The 7,073-nt window shown below is 40.6% G+C and overlaps 1 pseudogene; it reads right to left on the reverse strand.

The window, feature by feature from the left end:
• Window positions 1-6,236: 6,236 nt before the first annotated feature.
• LOC136132245 (ribosomal protein eL22-like 1 pseudogene) lies at window positions 6,237-6,590 on the reverse strand (annotated as a pseudogene).
• Window positions 6,591-7,073: the final 483 nt, after the last annotated feature.

Genomic DNA, 7,073 nt, shown 5'->3' on the forward strand with positions numbered 1-7,073 from the left:
ATGGGAGAAAATATTTGCAAACGAATCAACAAAGGATTAATCTCCAAAATATATTAACAGCTCATGCAGCTCAATATTAAAACAAGAAACAACCCAATCCAAAAATGGGCAGAAGACCTAAATAGACATTTCTCCAAAGAAGACATACAGATGGTCAAGAAGCACATGAAAAGCTGCTCAACATCACTAATTACTAGAGAAATGCAAATGAAAAGTACAATGAGGTATCACCTCATACCAGTTAGAATGGGCATCAGCAGAAAATCTACAAACAAGTGCTGGAGATGGTGTGGAGAAAAGGGAACCCTCTTGCACTACTGGTGGGAATATAAATTGATACAGCCACGATGGAGAACAGTATGGAGGTTCCTTAAACAACTAAAAATAGAATTACCATATGATCCAGCAATCCCACTACTGGGCATATACCCAGAAAAAACCCTAATTCAAAAAGACACATGCATCCCAATATTCACTGCAGCACTATTTACAATAGCCAGGTCATGGAAGCAACCTAAATGCCCATCAACAGACGAATGGATAAAGAAGATGTGGTACATATATACAATGGAATATTACGCAGCCATAAAAAGGAACAAAATGGGGTCATTTGTTGAGACGTGGATGGATCTAGAGACTGTCACACAGAGTGAAGTAAGTCAGAAAGAGAAAAACAAATATCGTATATTAACGCGTATATGTGGAACCTAGAAAAATGGTACAGATGAACCGGTTTGCAGGGCAGAAATTGAGACACAGATGTAGAGAACAAATGTACGGACACCAAGCAGGGAAAGCGGCGGGGGGTGGGGTGGGGAGGGGGTGTGATGAATTGGGCGACTGGGATTGACATGTATACACTGACGTGTATAAAACTGATGACTAATAAGAACCTGCTGTATAAAAAAATAAATAAAATTCAAAAATTAAAAACAATAATAATATCCACCAGAAAGTGTATCTGCAGTGTAATGAAGACCTAAACTTGTTGGAACTGAGCACAGTATAAGAGCAAACTGGTCTTCCTTTTAAGTCTTTTTAAAACATGCATGTTGTACATGAGCTTGATGTCCTAGCCAGAGTAGTATAGACGAAAAGAGTTGAACAGCTGTTTCCAGAGGAGCTGGAGGTTTGGGAGGGATGATGCATGGGGGTTCCTCTGGGAGTGGACAAGCACATGGCAGTTAAGGAGAAAATACAGGTGTAACCTGGTGCAGATCCAGGGGCAGGAGGGCAGAGTAGGAAGTCCCAGAACTCACCTCTTCCCTTGAGCACGCCAAAATCACAAGTCCTCACAGAGCAACTATGTATGAGAACAACGTGAGGACTACCGGAAAAGCTTTTCCACAGCTAAAGACATAAAGAAGGAACCACAACGAGATAGGTAGGAGGGGTGGAGACACGGTGTAGCTCAGGACCCACACCCCTGTATCGGTGACCCACAAGTGGGATGAATATCATAATCACAGATATCCTCCCCAGTGAGTGACAGGTAAAAGCCCCACACTGGGCTCCCCAGAGCAGGAGTCTTATATCAAAAACCAGCAGGGCTTAGTTCAGGAGAACCGGAGGGCTTTGGGAAACAGACTCCAACGCTTACAGGGTATGTGCATTAGCTCACAAGCTCCAAGTCCCAGTGCAGAGGCAGTAGTTTGAAAGGGGCCTGGGTCAGACCCACTTGCTAATCATGGAGAGCCTCATGGAGAGGCGGGAGGAAAGTGGGATTCCCCGTGAGGATGGAGACCCTGGCAGCAGCCATTTGGGGGATCTCATTCTACCACAATAACAACTTACTGGCAAGTGTCATTCTGGACTCCTCTCTCCAGCCTATTAGTGCCGGGGTCTTACCTGTCCACCAGTAAGCCAGCACCAGCCCTGAGCCCCCGAGGTCATTTAGACAGCTATGTGGTGACCCGGCCCCATCCATCAGAGGGCCAGCACCGGCCCTACACCCTCAAGGCTGCTCAGACGGCCGGGCAGATACCCAGCCCCACCTACCATCGGGTCATCTCCAAACCTGAGGCCCTCCAGGCTTTGCAGACAGCTGCACTGGGACCTGGCCCTGCCCTCCAGTGGGCCCACAGACACCTGACAAAGCCAGGCTTTGCAGCCAACCAGTATAGGGACCAGTCCTGCCTACCAGATGGTTGCCGGAGGGAAGTGGTGTGGGGTTAAGGGCAAAGTAGGCGAAGGGGATTAAGAGGTTCAAATCTCTAATTATATAATACATAAGCTATAGGGATGTAATACACAGTTTAAGGAATATGGTCAATAATATTGTAATAACTGGAAACAGATGGCTGCTGTTGTGATTATTTCATGATGTATGCTAATGTCAAATTACAATGTAGTGCTCCTGAAATCAACATAATGTTGTACGTCAACTATATCGCAATTTAATTAATTCATTAATTCCAGTGTAACTTGCCAACTGTAGAGCACATCGTTTGGAGTCACGTGGCAAAGAGATCTTCAGTTCCCAGAGGTATCTGGAACCCAGGGTTTCTGACAGTCTTGAGAGTGACAGGTTTCCTTCAACTGCTTGATTTCATTAGACCCAATTTCCACCTACACCCATCATAAAGCATGTAGGCAAGTGTGTGTGCACACTTTTCTCAAACTTTACTCAATTCGAAGAACAATACCAAACACAATGGTCTAGCTTTATAAGTAGCCATTTATGTATCTGAAATAACTTCTCAATACAGTGGAAAACTGAGAAATCACCCAGATCATGCAACATTTTAGGGCTTTCAAAAGAGTTTTTATGGAGTACATTTATAAATGCTATGCATGTATGGAATAAACACATACTCATAAAAAGATTTATCTGCTTATACAAGTATTTTCACCCTCAAAATAATCACTTAACTAATGGGCATTAAGAACTTCAAGATGCCCAACAATATAGTCTCTCTCTCTCATTTTATTTAATTTTATTGGAGTGCAGTTGATTTACAATGTTGTATTAGTTTCAGGTGTACAGCAAAGCGATTCAGCCTCTTAACCCTGACAACAACCCTCTAAGCGGATCCTATTATTATCTCCATAGAGCACAGAAAGATAAAGCATTGTGTTCAAGACCAACCAGCTAGCAAATGGCAGAGCCAGGGTCAATCCCAAGCAGTCTGGCTCTGGAAGACATACCCTTACCACACCACAATACAATATCTGATCTGATCTAGTTATGGAGGCACTATTCTATCCATTTTTAGATGAGGAAATTGAGACTCAGTGGGGTTAAGTAACTTGCAGGTTTATCGGCTAACATGTGATGGACACTTTCTGATTCCAAAATCTATGCTTATCACCACTTATGAGCTCATAAAACCACTATAGCCTCCAAAATAGAGGACCACTGTGTAAAATGTGAAAGTTACCGTGACCACGAACTACAACAGAAGCAAAAGTGAACAAATTATGGTAGCAGCCTGATCCACTCCATCTCACTGAGGAGGTTCACCCCTCGATGATCACCTGACCATGATCCCAGGCTAACCCTGCCACCAGGCCCAGAGCTACGACTGTCAACACTAGAGATGGCCTTGGCCTTCCCGATCTTTACAGGTCCACAGAGCAGTTTCTCTACCTCCAGGAGCATCCACAAGGCCAGGCAGAAGGAAATTCAACCCAAATTGGATTCAAAATGGGAATTTCCCACCAGCCTGAGTCAGGAATTGGGAGCCCAGTGACACCAAGGAAAAGAAAAGCAGATCACAGATGAGAAGACCTTTGCAGCTGAAGGTGTTTTCCTTCTAGATGAACATTTTGGATTTCAGAGTGCATGCTTCCTGCTAAACTCAGATGGGCCTGGCCTCTGCCCTGCACAAATGAGTAGGAGAATTTTGAACTCAAACATGAATGCACAGCAACAGGCCTCAGGGTCCACAGCTCAGGCCTGCCAGGAGGCCCAGCCACTTCACATGCCATATGTGCCCTGCTTATCCATCTGGTTTAATGGAAGAGGCCAAACCAAACAGTGAAAACAAGTGACGGAGTAGAGTCTTCTGCCCTGGCCTTGAAGTGCACACTGACCTCACCTTGCAGAGTTTTTCTGTAATTCGTTCGGGTTATAAGTAGTTTGACAGAAAGTCTTAAAAGCCCAAGCGATGCAAAGCTTTAAAAGGGAAGAAAAGTTCCAACATTACAGATTAGCAGACTAATCACCTTACCTCCATCTTCCCATTTACCATATTCCCCCATCAAGCAAAACCTGAAATTCAGAGAGACCATGGAAACGTGTAGTTTAACCCCATGTGAACCCAGACCAAAACAATTTATATGACCACCACAAAAGCCTGGGGATTATTAAATTATGTCTTAGACAGAGGATTGGGGTCACTTATTTAAGCAAAACTCAAACCAGCACATTTCAGTGTAATAAGAATCCACAATCTCTGAAAGGTCATAATTCTACATCTTAATTATACTTTATGTAATTTCTACTTTGATTAACTTTAGTTTACTTTCTGAAACTAATATATCTCTATGGCTGATACTTTCATTGAAAAAATATATATTATATTGTATATATATATACATTTATGTATATCATATATATTGTATAGATTTGTACATTGTATTTTTAAATATTATATATACATACATATATATATATAAAGTCAATTTCAACAGACCAAACATTAGCCTTGGTCTATATCCAGTTTCTCAGCCTCAGCACCAATGACATTTTGGACCAGATAGGTCTTTGCTGTGGGGGAGTAGCCTGTGCATTGCAGGACATTTAGCAGTACCTCTGGCCTCTACCCACTAGATGCCAGTAGCACTGCTTCCATTTGTGAAAACCCAAAACGTCTCCAGATATTGTCAGACACCCCTCAGAGGCAAGTCAAAATCATTCCTTGTTGAGAGCCACTGATCTGTATGAAACTGAGAATAAGTTTTGAATACTGAACAACCCCTTCTCATTCATAGGCAATTATTCAGTAATTGCTATTACTCTAAATTAATGGTTCCAGGTAATGAGTAGACCTATTGTTGAACTTTTTAATCCAAGTTAATCATTTTTCTTCTAAGTTCACAAAAATGATTTTATCATGGTTTTGCCTTTCTGAATATCATGAAAATCCAATCATACCCAGAAGCCTTTGTATTATATAACGGAATAAAGATACATTTGACTCATGAACATCGTGGAGGTTAGGGGCGCCAACTCTCTATGCAGTTGAAAACCCACGTATAACATAGAGTCAGCCTTCCAACTACACGGTTCCTCCATATCTGTAGTTCCACATGCACGGATTCAACCAACCAAAGATCACGTAGTGCTGTAGTATTTACTACTGAAAAATACCCACGTGTACATGAACCGGCGCTGTTCAAACCTAGGTTGTTCAAGGGTCAGCTTCACAATATACATACATATGCTATGCAACTACATTTTAAAATTCTTAAAATCTGAATTTTCCAAATTGTTTTTAAGTCTACTGACAAGACTTCAGTTTGTTCAAGAAGAGTATGGGGTTTTCTTCAAATCCAATAAAGTCTACAAAAACTCAAAACATGTAAATTAATGTGATTTTTTTTTTTTTTAGAATTTAAATATTTTATTATATAAAGTTATACCCAAAATTGTGCTTCATGTTTTCACTGTATACTTGAACTCAAGGACATTTGTAAAAGTAGTACACTTCAGAAATCCTGGAAGAAATTCCACTAGCTATAGGCTATTTAAATACCGCTTACAGAAAGTACTAAAAACAACAACAACAGGGGGGTACAAATGAACTTATTTACAAAACAGAAGTAGAGTAACAGATGTAGAAAACAAACTTATGGTTACCAGGGGATAAGGGCGGGGGGATAAACTGGGAGATTGGGACTGACATGTACCCTCTACCATACATAAAACAGATAACCAGTAAGAACCTGCCGCATAGCACAGGGAACTCTACTCAATACTCCGTAATGGCCTATATGGAAAAAGAATCTTAAAAAAAGAAAAGGAGTGCATGTGTGTAACTGATTCACTTTGCTGTACACCCAAAACTAACACAACATTGTAAATCAACCACACCCCAATAAAATTTTTTTTTAAGTATTAAGGGAAAGTCAGCACCATATAAACAGCATACACTTAAATCAAAGAGATGAATGCTTAACATACAGAGTAATGTTTTTTATTCACTGATAAACTAAAGGTCCATTTCAAGATGTTTTCTTGTATACTTCATCTGTTTTGTTAGCAAGCAAAGCCTTGAAAGGGATGGCTTCATCTAGTCCTCAGACTCGGATCCATCTTCATCTTGACTAATCTGGAAGTAACGAAGTTCATAAGTCTCCCTGTCGGATGCAACCACATGAAGATTGTTCTTTTGAAGGTATTTCTTGGGAAGGTGTTTCAAATACCTTTTAGAGAACTGTTTCTCAGAAACAACAGTGATTTTATTCTCGAAGCATTCAATGTGAACGACATTCCCAAGATTTCCGGTTTTTCCATTCACTTTAACCTTCTCCCATAGAAACTGTTCAAAATTTCCAGAACCAAAAATTCCATCTTCTACTGGATGAGTATCCAAATTAAACTTCCAAGTTGACTTCTTAGGCTTCTTGTCTCTCTTCACCGCCATCTTGCACGCCGGCAGCGTGATCCAATGTGATTTTTAAAATATATGTAATGTCAAAAATACGGTCAGTAAGTTGGGTCTTTAGAAACCTCTGTTTTTGTCTTTCCCACTATACTGGGCTTCATGAGAAACATTAAGATGAATCACGCCAACATAAGACTTCACTTGAAAAGGCATGTCAGTGGTAGAGGTGGGGAAATAAAAAGAAAAAAATAAATTACTGCCAACATTTGGTATTTAGGAATGGTTTCTACATAATGGGTAGATAAGAAGGAGAAAATTTTGAGAAAAGCATCAAGCCAGTAAAGTATATGGTGTGTTCAGACAAAGAAAAGTATTTAACTAGTCTGGATTATAGAATTGTAGGCTCTATGCAAAGCAAGTAGGTATAGGAGCTGGGGGAAGAAGATATGATAAGGAAAAGTGAAAAAATAAAATAGTTGAAACCAGATTATAGAAAGCCTACGTGTCAGATTAATGAGACTG

Source organism: Phocoena phocoena, chromosome 12 (genome assembly GCF_963924675.1).
Source record: "Phocoena phocoena chromosome 12, mPhoPho1.1, whole genome shotgun sequence".
Taxonomy (NCBI): Eukaryota; Metazoa; Chordata; class Mammalia; order Artiodactyla; family Phocoenidae; genus Phocoena; species Phocoena phocoena.